The sequence below is a fragment of the Oncorhynchus gorbuscha genome, linkage group LG25 (assembly GCF_021184085.1).
Source record: "Oncorhynchus gorbuscha isolate QuinsamMale2020 ecotype Even-year linkage group LG25, OgorEven_v1.0, whole genome shotgun sequence".
Taxonomy (NCBI): domain Eukaryota; kingdom Metazoa; phylum Chordata; class Actinopteri; order Salmoniformes; family Salmonidae; genus Oncorhynchus; species Oncorhynchus gorbuscha.
In genome coordinates, this window is record NC_060197.1 from 21,272,173 (window position 1) to 21,290,773 (window position 18,601).

At 46.1% G+C, this 18,601-nt stretch overlaps 1 protein-coding gene across 2 annotated transcripts in view; it reads left to right on the plus strand.

Annotated features, from left to right (window-relative positions):
* htr2cl1 (5-hydroxytryptamine (serotonin) receptor 2C, G protein-coupled-like 1) overlaps window positions 1-18,601 on the plus strand; it is a 209,075-nt gene that overhangs the window by 142,679 nt on the left and 47,795 nt on the right. The window contains exon 2 of one of the 2 annotated variants that reach the window (XM_046327937.1): window positions 6,029-6,187. The gene's annotated coding sequence lies outside the window, so the exon portion shown is untranslated. The remainder of the gene's footprint in view (window positions 1-6,028; window positions 6,188-18,601) is intronic. The other variant, XM_046327938.1, reaches the window with a different exon arrangement.

The window sequence follows — 18,601 nt, forward strand, 5'->3', positions numbered from 1 at the left end:
AGCTCGGGACTGAGGGGCAGCTCGGGACTGAGGGGCAGCTCGGGACTGAGGGGCGGCTCGGGACTGAGGGGAAGCTCGGGACTGAGGGGAAGTTCGGCACTGAGAGGAAGCTCAGCACTGAGCTCAGCACTGAGAGGAAGCTCAGCACTGAGAGGAAGCTCAGGCATGTAGTTGGCTCCGGCAGATCCTGGCTGGCTGGCGGATCTGGAAGAGTCTGGTTGACTGACGGATCGGGAAGAGTCTGGTTGACTGGCAGATCTGGCAGAGTCTGGTTGACTGGCAGATCTGGAAGAGTCTGGTTGACTGGCAGATCTGGAAGAGTCTGGCTGACTGGCAGATCTGGAAGAGTCTGGCTGACTGGCAGATCTGGAAGAGTCTGGCTGACTGGCAGATCTGGAAGATCATGGCTGACTGGCAGATCCTGGCTGACTGGTGGATCTAGCTGCTCTGGCTGTTCCATGCAGACTGACAGGTCAGGCTGCTTCATGCAGGCTGGCAGCTCTGGCTGCGCTGAACAGGCAGGAGACTCCAGCAGCGCTGTAGAGGAGAAAGGCTCTGGCAGCGCTAAACAGGCGAGACGCACTGAAGACCTGGTGCGTGGTGCTGTTACTGGTGGTACTGGATCGAGGGCACGCACAGGAAGCCTGGTGCGGGGAGCTGCCACCGGAGGACTGGTGTGTGGAGGTGGCACTGGATAGACCGGACCGTGCAGGCGCACTGGAGCTCTTAAGCACTGAGCCTGCCCAACCTTACCTGGCTCGATGCCCACTCTAGCCCGGCCAATACGAAGAGCTGGTATGTACCGCACCGGGCTATGCACCCGCACTCCATAGCATAACACGGTGCCTGCCTGGTCTCTTTAGCCCCCCGGTAAGCACAGCCATAGACTATGCTAGACACCCCACAAAAACCCCATGACAAAAATGCACCACAATAACCCATGTCACCCCCTGGCCTGACCAAATAAATGAAGATAAACATACATACTTCGACCAGGGCGTGACACCTACTCAATCAAGGGTTATTCTTCATTTTTTACTATTTTCTACATTGTAGAACAATAGTGAAGACATCAAAATTATGAATAACACAAGGAGTCATGTAGTAACCAAAACAGCATATGTGGGAAAAGCATTCCAGGTGAAGCTGGTTGAGAGAATGCCAACACTGTGTAAAGCTGTCATCAAGGCTGTAATGCCCCGGGTGTCGTGGGTGTGGAGTCAAACGCAGGAGACATAGAGTGCAATGCTGTGCTTCTTTAATAGCACCAACGCACCACAGGGTGCTCACAATAGTAACGGCCCCAAACACAGGGAATGTTTTCTATCCTAAGCTGTCAATTATATGCATATTCTAACATCTTGTCCTGACAAAATATCCCGTTTACTACGGGAATGTTATTTTTCCAAAAATAAAAATACTGCCCCCTATTAATGAGGAGATTTGTAGCTAATTTCCTGTGTGAAACTATGTCATTTGTTTACAACAATTCCCATGGGCTCTGTGTTGTACAATGTTGTGTCTGATACGGTATCTCTGTACTATTGCAGTGTTCTATGCAATATGGTTTATTTTACTGACGATTGCTGTGTGTTTGTAGTGTGTGTGTGTGTGTGTGTGTGTGTCTCTCTAAGACAGGCTACATACACTCTTTGAATAAAAATGATCTCTAAATCAAATCAAATCAAATTGTATTTGTCACATACACATGGTTAGCAGATGTTAATGCGAGTGTAGCGAAATGCTTGTGCTTCTAGTTCCGACAATGCAGTAATAACCAACAAGTAATCTAACTAACAATTCTAAAACTACTGTCTTATACACACAAGTGTAAGGGGAAAAATAATATGTACATAAAGATATATGAATGAGTGATGGTACAGAGCGGCATAGACAAGATGCAGTAGATGGTATTGAGTGCAGTATATACATATGAGATGAGTATGTAACAAAGTGGCATAGTTAAAGTGACTAGTGATACATGTATTCCATAAAGATGCAGTAGATGATATAGAGTATAGTATATACGTATACATATGAGATGAATAATGTAGGGTATGTAAACATTATATTAGGTAGCATTGTTTAAAGTGGCTAGTGATATATTTTACATCATTTCCTATCAATTCCCATTATTAACCTCTTGCTCCTACCTGGCACGCAGGCGTCCCATCTAGAGCTCTGGAAATGCAAATGCGCTACGCTAAATGCTAATAGTATTAGTTAAAACTCAAACGTTCATTAAAATACACATGCAGGGTATTGAATTAAAGCTACACTCGTTGTGAATCCAGGCAACAAGTCAGATTTTTAAAATGCTTTTTGGCGAAAGCATGAGAAGCTATTATCTGATAGCATGTAACACCCCAAAAGACCCGCAGGGGACGTAAACAAAATAATTAGCATAGTCGGCGCTACACAAACCACACAAATAAAATATAAAACATTCATTACCTTTGACCATCTTCTTTGTTGGCACTACTAGATGTCCCATAATCACTATTGGGTCTTTTTTTCGATTAAATCGGTCCATTTATAGCCTAGATATCGATCTATGAAGACTGTGTGATAAACGGAAAAAAATAGCGTTTCATAACGTAACGTCATTTTTTAAAATTTGTTTTTCAGTCTCTCGGTCCCAGCTTTGATGCACCTGTACTGATCACCTTCTGGATGATAGCGGGGTGAACAGGCAATGGCTCGGGTGGTTGTTGTCCTTGATGATCTTTATGGCCTTCCTGTAACATCGGATGGTGTAGGTGTCCTGGAGGGCAGGTAGTTTGCCCCCGGTGATGCGTTATGCAGACCGCACTACCCTCTGGAGAGCCTTACGGTTGTGGGTGGAGCAGTTGCCGTACCAGGCGGTGATACAGCCCGCCAGGATGCTCTCGATTGTGCATCTGTAGAAGTTTGAGTGCTTTTGGTGACAAGACAAATTTCTTCAGCCTCCTGAGGTTGAAGAGGCGCTGCTGCGCCTTCTTCACGATGCTGTCTGTGTGGGTGGACCAATTCATTTTGTCTGTGATGTGTATGCCGAGGAACTTAAAACTTGCTACCCTCTCCACTACTGTTCCATCGATGTGGATAGGGGGGTGTTCCCTCTGCTGTTTCCTGAAGTCCACAATCATCTCCTTAGTTTTGTTGACGTTGAGTGTGAGGTTATTTTCCTGACACCACACTCCCGAGGGCCCTCACCTCCTCCCTGTAGGCCGTCTCGTCGTTCTTTGCGGTTCTTTTGCTGTCCCCATAGGAGAGAGAACCCTTTGAATAACCCTTTTTGGTTCCAGGTACAACGCTTTTGGGTTCCACTTAAAGCCCTTTCCACAGAGCGTTCTACATGGAACCAAATGGGTTCTACCTATGGGGACAGACAAAGAACCATTTTGGAACCCTTCTTTATAAGTGTAGAGTCGTCTGTTACACCTGTTCCTCTCTAATGGAATTTCTGATACACAATACAGATGGGATTGTACACACACACACAGAGACACACAGCAGAATAGAGGCAGTTTAAATGAAAACCCACGCTATTCAGTCTGCCATAACTCATTGTGAGTGAAAATCTATAGCATAGGTTGTGTCCCAAATGGTGCCCTGTTCACTATTAAGTGCACTTCTTTTGACCATGGCCCATAGGGTGTTTGTCAATAGTAGTACACTCTATAGGGAATGGGATGCGATTTGGAACGTATGCCTTTAAAAGTGGGGATGACCCCTCACCCAGTCCCATCTCTCTTCCCCTCGCCTCTCTGTTCCCCGCCCCCTCTCTCTCATCTCCCCTCTCCTCACCCTGTCTCGTCTCTGACCCTAACAGAAGTTAATTGGGGGAGGCAGCCCTCTTCCTCCCTCGAAGATTCTGTCCAGACTGATGCCCTTGGACCTCACTTTACCTTTCTATCTGAGTCAATCTGTTCTCCAGATCTTACACACACACATACCTGACGCTCCCTCTCCCTGTAATCACTTTCTATTCAGATCTCATCTCACTGTCGTCACATCTCCACAACAAAGACAAAGTGAATGTGTAGGTGTCAAACCAAATCAAAAGTTAAGGAACAAACTTTTGAAAATGAGAACTGAGAGGTCAGATACAGACTTTCGACTTGGGGCCAGAACTGTTACACTCTTTTAGATAAAGGCAATTAGGAGAAAGTTATAGGAAACATTTGAGGTGAGGTGGTATGCAGAGAGTGAGGAAGCAAAGTTAGATTAACAGTATGAGAAGCATAGGCAGTGCAATTATGTAAATAAAGTTCAGCTAAAAGAAGACTATCTTCTTATCTTGCAGACAATGGAAATGTGCATCTTTGCTCATAACCCAAAAAGTTAAGCGAAGTTAAAGAAGTGAAGTCTCAGCTGCCAACAGGTGGGTAGAATGTCTGTTGTAAATGGCATTATTTTCCTCTTGCTTTTTCTTTTTTACTTTTCCTCTTCCTCTTTTTTGTTTCACATCCTGAGTCATTGGCAAAGGGAGGCCGACGTTTCGCCGACACACGACCACACACACACAGCAACCGAGAAACTAATTTATTACGCTCTATTTCAGTTGTTTTCAGGACCACCATACTCATCACCTACATGATATTCCAGCTAAGTGTGTGTGTGTATATATGACTGTGTGTGTGCGAGTATGTGGTGCATGTGTTGGGTTTACGAAACTTTATCATCTCCCTGAGGTCACCAACATTAATGGTCTCTCCATCACCATCTCTCTCCTTCTCTTTTGCTCTCTCTCTCTCCATTATCTGGTAGTGGTGGGAGTCGTTTACTATTATCTATCTAATAGGTCTTGTTCTGTCCCATTCTCTCTCTCTCTCTGTGCCTCTCTCCATCTCACTCCAACCAGCTCTCAAAATCTTACTTTAGAATTAGACGCTGATCCATGTTTCTCAAACGTCAAATTTCGAAGTTGTTACAAATGTCAAATGTCAAGTGTTTGAGGTTAAGTTTAGGTATTAACTCAGAAGTTTTAAGCTTAGGGTTAGGTTCATGCATTATTTCTTAAGGCTAATTCTTAAGGATAGGAATTAACTCAGAGTGTTTAAGGTAAGGGTTAAGGTTTGACATAGGCTTAAAACCAAAATATAATTCAAACTTGCAACCCTTGGAATCCGAGGCAGATGCGAACTACACCCTAGCTAAACCGAAACCTTATTAAAGGTAACAGCGCTCACTGTTGCCCCTAGTGGACGCTTTCCACGTCATCTCCCGACCCCCTCAGACAGTGTCACGGATGACCTGACTGCTCACCCACCCCACCACTCCATACTCTCTCTCACCCCCCGATCACTCTCTCTTCTTCTCTCTCTCCCTCTTCATATCTTTAATTCCTGTAATGTTGAGCCATCTGGTGCTAGCCATTACATTAAGCCCAGGGTGTAGATGTGAGCATTATGACGAGTTTCATCCATAGTATTAACATACCATTGTGTATGTCTGTGTCTGTATGCATGTGGGTGGGTGTGTGGACCTAGTGACCGACACTGGTATCCGCTATCAACACCAATATATTTTGAGTCTGACTAATAACTAGTGTGTAAGGCATTATGACAAGGTTTCATCCATAGTATTAACATACTGTAGAGTTGGCGGTTTATGATGCAGCGATGGTAATGCTGATATTATAATATTTGATCTGTATGTGTCCTGGCTATGTTAAGGCTTTATGCTGATATGATAATGCTTTGACCTGATACTATGGACAGAAAGACGCGTCACATCAGTGTCATGAAGGTTTAGGGTCAGATTTTTTTATATCCCTTGTTCTCTTTGTCCATTTACCTCATGCTTTCTCACTTTCTCTTTCTCTCACTTTCTCTCTGTCTGCCACTCATTCTCTCTCTCTCTCTCTCTCTCTCTCTCTCTCTCTCTCTCTCTCTCTCTCTCTCTGTTATATATTTCGCTCTCTGTTATATATTTTGCTTTGTCCATTTATCTCTATATAATTCTTTGTCGGTCTTGTTTTATCTCTGTTTCGCTCTCCCCCTCCCTCCCTCCCCCTCCCCCCTCCCTCCCTCCCTCCAAGCAGATGGATGTTGATCTCTCTCATCGGAGTTGAGTAGCGGCAGTTAATGAACAAGGGACACAGAAGAGGAGAGAGATAATGGAGGAGGAAGGGTCGTTGCTATCTGCAACAGGACAAGACAGGAGGTCAGTGCATCATCAATCCGGATGTGGTGGAAACAACGTAAGTGTGTGAGTGTGTGTGCGTGCAGGTGTGTGTGTGTGCGTGCAGGTGTGTGTGTGTGCGTGCAGGTGTGAGAGTGCACGTGCGTGCTAGTGATACGGATGTGGTAATGACGTAAGTAGGACCTGCCACTTAATATAACCTTGACCATTAGGGAGATGTAATATATTTCTAACCCTGTATCAATGGTTAGATGAGGAAATGTCTTGAAAAAGGATATTGCCTTAATGGCCACATGTACTATTAAATCACCATCCTGTACAGTCAGAAAGGGACTGGCCACCCCTCAGAGCCGCTCTGAGTTTTTCCGAGCCACTGTGCTTCTGCATCTGCATTGCTTGCTCTTCAGGGTTTTAGTCTGGGTATCTGTAAAGCAAATTGAGACAACTGCTGATGTAAAAAGGGCTTTATAAAATACATTTGATGATTGATTGATTGATTGATTTGTGGGGGACAACTTGTGTCTATTCAGTGTAGCTGAGGCCCATCTCTAGCTACTCACTTGATATGTAGATCAAATCAAACATGTATTTGTCACATACGCCTGCTAGAACAGGTGTAGACCTTCCCGTGAAATGCTTACTTACAAGCCCTTAACCAATTGCCAAGCACTTGCCATACCTGGCAGTGATGCAACTGGTCAGGGTGCTCTTGATGGTGCAGCTGTAGAATGTTTTGAGGATCTGGGGAGCCATGCCAAATCATTTAAGTCTCCTGATGTGGAAAAGGTGTTATCGTGCCCTCTTTACGACTGTCTTGGTGTGTTTGGACCATGATATTTTATTGGTGATGTGGACACCAGAGAACTTGAAACTCTCGACCCGCTCCAGTTCAGCCTGTCAATGTTAATGGGGGCTTGTTCGGCCCTCCTTTTCCTGTAGTCCACGATCACCTCCTTTGTCTTGCTCACATCGAGGGAGAGGTTGTTGTCCTGGCGCCACACTGCCAGGACTCTGACCTCCTCCCTATAGGCTGTCTCATCGTTGTCAGTGATCAGGCTTACCATTGTTGTGCCGTTAGCAAGCTTAATGATGGTGTTGGAGTCATGCTTGGAGAGAGAGAGGGGGCTGTGTTATACACTGGTTAATTGATATCCAGTGATCAATGATGTAAAAACAGATACTATAACAGGTGTATTGGGGTTGTGCCGCAGAGCATCATGGGAGTGTTGATATGCGCATGTTCATATAAATGGTTGAACTAAATTCCTGTCACCTTTCATTATTGAATTGTTATAAAGACATGGTTATGAAACCCATGAAACGTAACAAAATGTTGGCAATGAGTAAGTCTGAACCTACAGAAACTATTCTGTCTGAAAGAACTGTTATTTTCCGTGGTACAGGCTAACATTCTTTCTTAGCTAGCACTACTATGCAAGTGCATAGTAGTGCTAGCTAAGAAAGAAAGTTAGCATCGTTGTGGACGGCAGAAAATGATTTGAGACGGACGTCGGAGCAGAAAAACAACGTGATTAAAAAGGGAGGAATATACAGTAATAAAAAGAAAGGAAATGTATTCAACTGTGTGTCACAGTAATGAGTGAAGAGGTGTGGAGTCAGGCGCAGAGAGCAAAGATGTGGGCAAAACAACACGCTTTAATGTCCCGGAAACACAACATGTACAAAGTGAAAACACAAATGAACAGAAATATAAACGGACAGCGTGAAACCCAAAATGCAACAAAATACACTCAACCAACATAACAGACGAACAAGCCCGCACGAAACAGAAGCGGGCTAAACAGACTATATATACCCTATCCTAACAACCAAACTAGAAACAGGTGCTACCAATTAGACAAAACTAAACGAACACAGAACAACGGATCAGCGATAGCTAGTAGACCGGCGACGACGACCGCCGAGCGCCACCCGAACAAGAAGGGGAGTCACCTTCGGTAATATTCGTGACAGTACCCCCCTCCTGACGCGCAGCTCCCGCAGCTCGGCGATCCGGACGGAGGCGATGGAATTCACTCAACATGGATGGGTCTAGAATATACCTCGCCGGAACCCAGCACCTCTCCTCCGGACCGTACCCCTCCCAGTCGACGAGGTACTGCAAGCCTCTCACCCGGCGTCTCGAGTCCAGAATAGCTCGTATCTTGTACGCCGGGGACCCCTCGATGACCAGAGGGGGTGGAGGAACCTCCGGTACCTCATTTTCATGCATGGGACCAGCTACCACCGGCCTGAGAAGAGACACATGAAATGAGGGGTTAATACGATAATACGAAGGAAGTAATAATCGATAACAAACCTCATTTATTCTCCTCAGGACTTTAAATGGCCCTATACACTGCGGACACAGCTTCCGGCAGGGCAAGCGGAGAGGCAGATTTCGGGTCGAGAGCCAGACCCTGTCCCCAGGTGCAAACACGGGGGCCTCACTGCGGTGACGGTCAGCGCCCTTCTTCTGCCTAAATCAAATCAAATTTTATTTGTCACATACACATGGTTAGCAGATGTTAATGCGAGTGTAGCGAAATGCTTGTGCTTCTAGTTCCGACAATGCAGTGATAACCAACAAGTAATCTAACTAACAATTCCAAAACTACTGTCTTATACACAGTGTAAGGGGATAAGGAACATGTACATAAGGATATATGAATGAGTGATGGTACAGAGCAGCATACAGTAGATGGTATCGAGTACAGTATATACATATGAGATGAGTGTGTAGACAAAGTAAACAAAGTGGCATAGTTAAAGTGGCTAGTGATACATGTGTTACATAAGGATGCAGTCGATGATGTAGAGTACAGTATATACATATGCATATGAGATGAATAATGTAGGGTAAGTAACATTATATAAGGTAGCATTGTTTAATGTGGCTAGTGATATATTTACATCATTTCCCATCAATTCCCATTATTAAAATGGCTGGAGTTGGGTCAGTGTCAATGACAGTGTGTTGGCAGCAGCCACTCAATGTTAGTGGTGGCTGTTTAACAGTCTGATGGCCTTGAGATAGAAGCTGTTTTTCAGTCTCTCGGTCCCAGCTTTGATGCACCTGTACTGACCTCGCCTTCTGGATGATAGCGGGGTGAACAGGCAGTGGTTCGGGTGGTTGATGTCCTTGATGATCTTTATGGCCTTCCTGTAACAACGGGTGGTGTAGGTGTCCTGGAGGGCAGGTAGTTTGCCCCCCGGTGATGCGTTGTGCAGTCCTCACTACCCTCTGGAGAGCCTTACGGTTGAGGGCGGAGCAGTTGCCGTACCAGGCGGTGATACAGCCCGCCAGGATGCTCTCGATTGTGTATCTGTAGAAGTTTGTGAGTGCTTTTGGTGACAAGCCGAATTTCTTCAGCCTCCTGAGGTTGAATAGGCGCTGCTGCGCCTTCTTCACGACGCTGTCAGTGTGAGTGGACCAATTCGGTTTGTCTGTGATGTGTATGCAGAGGAACTTAAAACTAGCTACCCTCTCCACTACTGTTCCATCGATGTGGATAGGGGGGGTGTTCCCTCTGCTGTTTCCTGAAGTCCACAATCATCTCCTTAGTTTTGTTGACGTTGAGTGTGAGGTTATTTTCCTGACACCACACTCCGAGGGCCCTCACCTCCTCCCTGTAGGCCGTCTCGTCGTTGTTGGTAATCAAGCCTACCACTGTTGTGTCGTCCGCAAACTTGATGATTGAGTTGGAGGCGTGCGTGGCCACGCAGTCGTGGGTGAACAGGGAGTACAGGAGAGGGCTCAGAACGCACCCTTGTGGGGCCCCGTGTTGAGGATCAGCGGGGAGGAGATGTTGTTACCTACCCTCACCACCTGGGGGCGGCCCGTCAGGAAGTCCAGTACCCAGTTGCACAGGGCGGGGTCGAGACCCAGGGTCTCGAGCTTGATGACGAGCTTGGAGGGTACTATGGTGTTGAATGCCGAGCTGTAGTCGATGAACAGCATTCTCACATAGGTATTCCTCTTGTCCAGGTGGGTTAGGGCAGTGTGCAGTGTGGTTGAGATTGCATCGTCTGTGGACCTATTTGGGCGGTAAGCAAATTGGAGTGGGTCTAGGGTGTCAGGTAGGGTGGAGGTGATATGGTCCTTGACTAGTCTCTCAAAGCACTTCATGATGACGGAAGTGAGTGCTACGGGGCGGTAGTCGTTTAGCTCAGTTACCTTAGCTTTCTTGGGAACAGGAACTCGCTTGGCGTAATGACTCCTGGACTGCCCTCCAGGTCTCCTTAAAGCGCTGTACCCACTCCTCCACCGCAGGAGCCTCAGTCTGGCTCTGATGCCACGGTGCCAGGACCGGCTGGTACCCCAACACGCACTCAAATGGTGACATGTTGGTATAAGAGTGGCTTAGTGAATTCTGGGCTATTTCTGCCCAGGGAATATATCTCGCCCACACGCCTGGCCGGTCCTGGCAATACGACCGCAGAAACCTACCCACCTCCTGGTTAACTCTCTCCACCTGACCATTACTCTCCGGGTGATACCCTGAGGTAAGGCTGACCGAGACCCCCAGACGTTCCATAAATGCTCTCCAAACACGGGAGATAAATTGGGGGCCCCGATCTGAAACTATATCCTCGGGCACCCCGTAGTGTCGGAAGACATGGGTGAAAAGAGCTTCCGCAGTCTGTAGGGCCGTAGGGAGACCGGGCAATGGGATAAGACGGCAGGACTTAGAGAACCGATCCACAACGACCAGGATAGTAGTGTTACCCTGAGAGGGGGGGAGGTCAGTAAGAAAATCCACCAAAAGATGGGTCCACAGCCGTTGTGGAACGGGAAGAGGTTGTAATTTACCTCTTGGCAGGTGTCTAGGAGCCTTACTCTGGGCGCACACCGAACAGGAGGAAACATAGAATCGCACATCCCTCCTCAAAGTGGGCCACCAGTACTTCCTCTCAAGACCTCTCACTGTCCTATAAACACCTGGGTGACCCGACGAGGGTAGACAATGAGCCCATCGAATCAATTGATCACGAACAGCCAGCGGCACGTACCTACGACCCTCCAGACACTGTGGAGGCGTAGGTTCCCCCCTTAGTGCCCGCTCGATGTCCGCGTCCACATCCCATACTACCGGTGCCACCAGCTTAGCTGCTGGAATGATGGGAGTTGGATCGATGGACCTGTCCTCAGTGTCATAGAGTCTTGACAGCGCGTCAGCCTTAGTGTTGAGGGAACCTGGTCTATATGAGACAGTGAAACGAAATCTGGTGAAAAACATGGCCCACCTTGCCTGACGAGGATTCAGTCTCCTAGCTGATCGGATATACTCCAGGTTACGATGGTCAGTCCAGATAAGGAAAGGGTGCTTAGCCCCCTCAAGCCAGTGTCTCCACACCTTCAGGGCCTTAACCATAGCCAACAACTCCCTATCCCCCACATCATAATTCCGCTCCGCTGGCCCGAGTTTCTTAGAAAAAAAGGCACAGGGGCGGAGCTTCGGTGGCACACCCGAACGCTGTGAGAGCACCGCTCCAACCCCAGCCTCGGATGCGTCCACCTCTACTATAAACGCCAAAGAAGGGTCCGGATGTGCCAACACCGGCGCCTTAGTAAACATCGCCTTCAACTTATGAAAAGCTCCGTTCGCCTCTGCTGACCACTGTAAACGCACCGGTCCCCCCTTCAGCAGTGAGGTAATAGGGGCAGCTACCTGACCAAAACCCCGGATAAACCTCCGGTAGTAATTGGCAAATCCCAAGAACCGCTGCACCTCCTTTACCGTGGTCGGAGTCGACCAATTACGCACGGCCTTAACGTGGTCACCCTCCATTACCAAACCAGAGCTGGAAATACGATAACCCAAGAAGGAAACTGATTGTTTAAAAAACTCACATTTCTCCGCCTTCACATACAGGTCATGCTCCAGCAGTCGTCTAAGAACTTTACGCACAAGAGATACATGCTCAGAGCGTGTAGCAGAGTAGATCAAAATATCGTCAATATAAACCACTACACCCTGTCCGTGCAGGTCTCTGAGTATTTCATCCACGAAGGATTGAAATATAGCTGGAGCATTCTTTAAACCGTATGGCATGACGCGATACTCATAATGGCCTTCCGAATACGCACCAAATTATAAGCACTCCTGAGATCCAGTTTAGTGAAGAACTGCGCTCCGTGAAATGATTCCACTACCGTAGCAATGAGAGGTAGTGGGTAACTAAAACCCACTGTGATGGAATTTAGACCTCTATAATCAATACACGGACGCAAACCACCATCTTTTTTCTTCACAAAAAAGAAACTCGAAGAGACAGGTGACATGGAGGGCCGAATGTACCCCTGTCCCAGAGCCTCGGTGATATAATTTTCCATATCCACCTTCTCCTCCTGAGACAAAGGATACACATGACTCCTGGGAAGTGCAGCGTTAACCTGGAGATTTATCACGCAATCCCCCTGCCTATGGGGTGGTAATTGGGTCGCTTTCTTTTTACTGAAAACGATAGCCAAATCATCATACTCAGTTGGAATGCGCACGGTGGAAACCTGGTCTGGACTCTCCACCGTTGTAGCACCGATGGAAACCCCTACACACCTGCCTGAACACTCATCAGACCACCCCTGTAGAGTTCCCTGTTTCCATGAAATCGTAGGATTATGAATAGCCAGCCAGGGAATCCCCAGAACAACTGGAAACGCAGGTGAATCGATAAGGAACAAACTAATTCGCTCCTTGTGATTCCCCTGCGTAATCATCTCCAACGAAATTGTGGCTTTCTTCACCAGCCCTGACCCTAATGGTCGACTATCTAAAGAGTGCACGGGAAAAGGGGGGTTTACTTTTACTAACGGAATCCTCAACCTCTGAGCGAGTCCGCGATCTATAAAGTTTCCAGCTGCGCCTGAATCTACCAGTGCCTTATGCTGGAGAGAAGGAGAATAATTTAGGAAACAAATTAATAGAAACATGTGACCAACAGGAAACTCTGGGAGAGTGTGGTGCTTACTCACCTGGGGTGACCGATGAGTATTCTGCCTGCCCTCATGATTCCCAGATGAATTCCTCCAGCACCGACCAGACGTGTGCCCTCTCCGGCCACAACTGGTACAGGAGGAGCTTCCTCCTCCGATCTCCCTTGATGCGGTACCTCCTAACTCCATCGGAATAGGGGCAGGAGGATCAGGAGGTAGAACTGACAAGACCCTTTCAGAACGTCCACGAGCAGCTAGCAGATGGTCCAACCGGATCGACAGGTCTATCAGTCCATCCAGGCCAAGTGTAGTATCCCGACAGGCCAGCTCCCTACGGACGTCCTCTCTCAGGCTACACCTGTAATGGTCTATCAGGGCCCTGTCGTTCCACCCTGCTCCCGCAGCCAAGGTCCGGAACTCCAGCGCGAAGTCCTGTGCGCTCCTCGTCCCCTGTCTCAGATGGAACAATCTCTCACCTGCCGCACGACCCTCTGGAGGGTGATCGAACACGGCCCTGAAACGGCGGATGAACTCTGGGTAGTTGTCTCTCACCGAGTCGGGCCCGTTCCAGACCGCATTAGCCCACTCCAGGGCTCTACCAGACAGGCAGGTGATGAGGACCCCTACTCTCTCCTCCTCTGAGGGGGCCGGTCGAACGGTGGACAGGTAGAGGTCTAATTGCAGCAGGAATCCCTGGCACCCTGTCGCTGTTCCATCGTAATTCCTCGGAGGCGTCATGTGCAGAGCGCTGGAACCGGATCCAGATGGGGCAGATGGTAGAGTTGCTGGTGGGAGGGTCGGTGGAGTAGTAGGGAAACCATTCCTCTCCCAACGATCCATCCTCTCCATCATCTGATCCATCGCTGATCCTAGGCGATGGAGGATGGATGTGTGATGTTGTACTCTCTCCTCCATAGTGGGAAGAGGAGTGGTCGCTGCTCCTGCTGACTCCATATCGGGGTGCGGGCTTCTGTCACAGTAATGAGTGAAGAGGTGTGGAGTCAGGCGCAGAGAGCAAAGATGTGGGCAAAACAACACGCTTTAATGTCCCGGAAACACAACATGTACAAAGTGAAAACACAAATGAACAGAAATATAAACGGACAGCGTGAAACCCAAAATGCAACAAAATACACTCAACCAACATAAGACGAACAAGCCCGCACGAAACAGAAGCGGGCTAAACAGACTATATATACCCTATCCTAACAACCAAACTAGGTACAGGTGCTACCAATTAGACAAAACTAAACGAACACAGAACAACGGATCGGCGATAGCTAGTAGACCGGCGACGACGACCGCCGAGCGCCACCCAAACAAGAAGGGGAGTCACCTTCGGTAATATTCGTGACACTGTGAAGACAAACTAGGAAATAAAAAAACTGCTATATGAGCGAACTTGAGGATGTTACGTCAGTGAGTGAAGTGGATGAAGATCACTTGACTGAGAAAAATATTGATGTTGCTGAAGAGAACGTTGCATTGGTTAAGGGAAATAATGAAGTGATTGACAATCAGGTGCCTGTTGAGAAATGATAAATGGCTGGAATTGTTGGAAACATTGGACAGTTTGATGAAAGTGTTGAGCAGTGGAGCTCATACAGAAAGGTTTGAATATTTTGTTCTTGCAAATGACATTGATAAGGACAATATTGCGCCTACATTTTTTTTGTGTAATGGGGCCAAATAATATAATTTTCTACGCAACCTGCTACAGCCAGTCAAGCCAGGTAATAAGACATGTATGGATATTGTGGAAATACTGAAAGGACACTTCACTAAAACCACTAGTTATTGCTGAAAGGTTTAGGTTCCACGGAAGAAATCAGGAAGAGGGAGTGACAATGTTTCTTGCTGCATTAAATAAACTATCAGAGCCCTGTTAGTTTAATGATGTTCTACATAACACCATGAGAGACAGATTAGTAATGTGGGCTACGGAGTGAAGCTACACAAAAGAGACTATTGACTGAAAGTAATCTGACCTTGACAAAGGCCATTGAAGTAATTGTGTCCATGAAACTTGCTGCTAAAGAGGCTCAGCAGTTGAGTTCATCAGGATGAGTTGCAACTGAAAATCAGATAAAGAAATCAAGGCACATGCTTTCACTGCACCAAAGCGGACATCATGGATATACATGCTGGTGTAAGGATATGGATTGCCGAGCCTGAGTTAATAAGGGCACAGTCTACAAAATACACTGAAATACCTTCCACGTCAGTCAGTGCACATTTTGTTAAAGACTTACACAGGTGAATCTGTCGCCATGAGAGGCATCACTGAGGCCAAAGTTCAATTAAACAAACAAACTTAAATGATGCCACTCTACGTCATGAAAGGAGGCTATCCATCGCTACTGGGACGTTCGTGGCTGGAGAAAATCACACTGGACTGGCCATCAGTGTGTACAGTGAAGATATTTCAGATAGATTTGGGGTTCCATCAAACTAATTGTTTGTATAATTTCTAATCTCCCTATTATTATTTTTTTTTTACCCTATCACACTCTCCTGATTGGAGTAAAGTAATTGACAACAATATGTATTCTACTGCTACTTACAGCTATTTTTACTCACATACTGTAAACAGTACACTCTGATCCAAATTGAAACCCTCAGCTGTCTACAGACTTAACGCATCTTTCCCAGTACACTACCATTTTACTATGTTACTGTTGATGTCTTACGAGGGTCTTGGACAATATCAAAATATATAGTCCGTAGATTCTGTTTCCTTGTGGCAGAGTCTGCACAGGGCTGACTGTTCAATGCCGGGGATATTGAGCATTCTTTTTGTGACAAGAATTGTATATATAGTTTTGATTGAAACAAAACGGATTGATGCGACAGTTGTCGTTTTGCATATCAGTTCATAAGCCCGATGCCATTGGGGGATAACAAAATCTGTTTGTTTTTTATTGTATGGTGAATACTGTAGTTGTCAAACCTCTCGACCTCAACTGAACCATATATTTTCCAATGTATACTAGTCATTTTAAGCCATGCGTGGTTTTTCATTGGAGGCAGACAAACCAATTCATTCCTTTCCCTTTTGGGTCATTACCTATCCATTTTTTTTGTGGCAGAGATGCGATGAGTTAGTTGTACTTTTGTATTGAGCATACATCTCCGTGCACCTTTGTAAATTACAATACATCGGTACATTGGAGTTTAACCATGTGTAAACTGCGATACCACTATTGAATCAGTGTAACTTTCCCATAGATGGACACCGGTGGCAAGTTGGCCAGATGTCCTTTGGGTGGTGGACCATTCTTGCTTGAAGAACCCAGCAGCATTGCAGTTCTTAACAAACCGGTGCACCTGTCACCTACTACCATACCCCATTGAAAGGCACTTAAAAGCTTTTGTCTTGCCAATTCACTTTCTGAATGGCATACACACAATCCATGTCTCAATTGTCTAAAGGCTTAAATTATTCTTTAACCTGTCTCCTACCTTTCATCTCCACTGATTGAAGTCAATTTAACGGCTGACATCAATAAGGGATCATAGCTTTCACCTGGATTCACCTGGTCTATTTCATGGAAACAGCAGCTGTTCCTAATGTTTTGTGCACTCAGTGTGATATATGTATATATCGACATATACAGTGGGGCAAACAAGTATTTAGTCAGCCACCAATTGTTCAAGTTCTCCCACTTAAAAAGATGAGAGAGGCCTGTAATTTATCATAGGTACACTTCAACTATGACAGACAAAATTTAAAAAGATATCCAGAAAATCACATTGTAGGATATTTTAATGAATTTATTTGCAAATTATGGTGGAAAATAATTATTTGGTTACCTACAGACAAGCAAGATTTCTGGCTCTCACAGACCTGTTACGTCTTTTTTAAGAGGCTCCTCTGTCCTCCACTCGTTACCTGTATTAATGGCATCTGAACTTGTTATCAGTATAAAAGACACCTGTCCACAACCTCAAACCGTCACACTCCAAACTCCACTATGGCCAAGAACAAAGAGCTGTCAAATGACACCAGAAACAAAATTGTAGACCTGCACCAGGCTGGGAAGACTGAATCTGCAATAGGTAAGCAGCTTGGTTTGAAGAAATCAACTGTGGGAGCAATTATTAGGAAATGGAAGACATACAAGACCACTGATAATCTCCCTCGATCTTGGGCTCCACGCAAGATCTCACACCGTGTGGTCAAAATGATCACAAGAACGGTGAGCAAAAATCCCAGAACCACATAGGGGGACCTAGTGAATGACCTGCAGAGAGCTGGGAACAAAGTAACAAAGCCTACCATCAATAACACACTACACCGCCAGGGACTCAAATCCTGCCCTGCCAGACGTGTCCCCCTGCTTAAGCCAGTACATGTCCAGGCCCGTCTGTAGTTTGCTAGAGAGCATTTGGATGATCCAGAAGAAGATTGAGAGAATGTCATATGGTCAGATTAAACGAAAATATAACTTTTTGGTAAACTCAACTCGTCGTGGTTTGGAGGACAAAGAATGCTGAGTTGCATCCAAAGAACACCATACCTACTGTGAAGCATGGGGGTGGAAACATCATGCTTTGGGGCTGTTTTTCTGCAAAGGGACCAGCACGACTGATCCGTGTAAAGGAAAGAATGAATGGGGCCATGTATTGTGGGACTTTGAGCGAAAACCTCTTTCCATCAGCAAGGGTATTGAAGATGACACGTGGCTGGGTCTTTCAGCATAACAATGATCCCAAACACACCGCCCGGGCAACGAAGGAGTGGCTTCGTAAGAAGCATTTCAAGGTCCTGGAGTGGCCTAGCCAGTCTCCAGATCTCAACCCCATAGAAAATCTTTGGAGCGAGTTGAAAGTCCGTGTTGCCCAGCAACAGCCCCGAAACACTGCTCTAGAGGAGATCTGCATGGAGGAATGGGCCAAAATACCAGCAACAGTGTGTGAAAATCTCGTGAAGACTTACAGAAAACATTTGACCCCTGTTATTGCCAACAAAGGGTATATAACAAAGTATTGAGATAAACTTTTGTTATTGACCAAATACTTATGTTCCACCATAATATGCAAATAAATTCATAAAAAATCCTACAATGTGATTTTTTGGGAGAAAAAAAAATCTCATTTTGTCTGTCATAGTTGAAGTGTACCTGTGATGAAAATTACATGCCTCTCTCATCTTTTTATGTGGGAGAACATGCACAGTTGGTGGCTGACTAAATAATGTTTTGCCCCACTGTACCACACCATCTAATGCCTCATTGTGTCACGCCCTGACCATAGAGAGCCATTGTTTCTCTGTAGTGTAGTAGGTCAGGGCGTGACTAGGGGGTGATCTAGTATATCTATGTCTATGTTGTGTTCTTGATTCTTTTCAATGTTGGTGTTTTGTATGATTCCCAATTAGAGGCAGCTGGTAATCGTTGTCTCTAATTGGAGATCATATTTAAGCAGTTATTTTCCCACCTGTGTTTGTGGGATCTTGTTTATGTTTAGTTGCCTGTGAGCACTCCATTGTCTTCACGTTTCGGTCATTCTTTATTGTTTTTGTGCGTTTCCATT